This window comes from Sinocyclocheilus anshuiensis, unplaced genomic scaffold (assembly GCF_001515605.1).
Source record: "Sinocyclocheilus anshuiensis isolate Anshui unplaced genomic scaffold, SAMN03320099.WGS_v1.1 scaffold250, whole genome shotgun sequence".
Taxonomy (NCBI): domain Eukaryota; kingdom Metazoa; phylum Chordata; class Actinopteri; order Cypriniformes; family Cyprinidae; genus Sinocyclocheilus; species Sinocyclocheilus anshuiensis.
In genome coordinates, this window is record NW_015547652.1 from 229,768 (window position 1) to 230,036 (window position 269).

Here is a 269-nt window from a genome sequence, read left to right on the forward strand (position 1 = left end):
TTAATTTGATACATATTTGTCAGCCATATCAGCCATACACAAGAATGAGTTTAATGTAATAGTACTAATAGACTGAATATGTTTTAAATGCACATTAAGCACATTAATATATTTTTAAACCTGTCCAATCTACGTTCAAACTTTTTAATTGATTAAATCTATTTTTCTTTCACAATTAAAATATATGCTGATTCTAAGCAACTAAAATCAATGCATAATGAAAATATGACTATTCATGCTTTTTAATTGATAAAACTTAAAGGGGTATT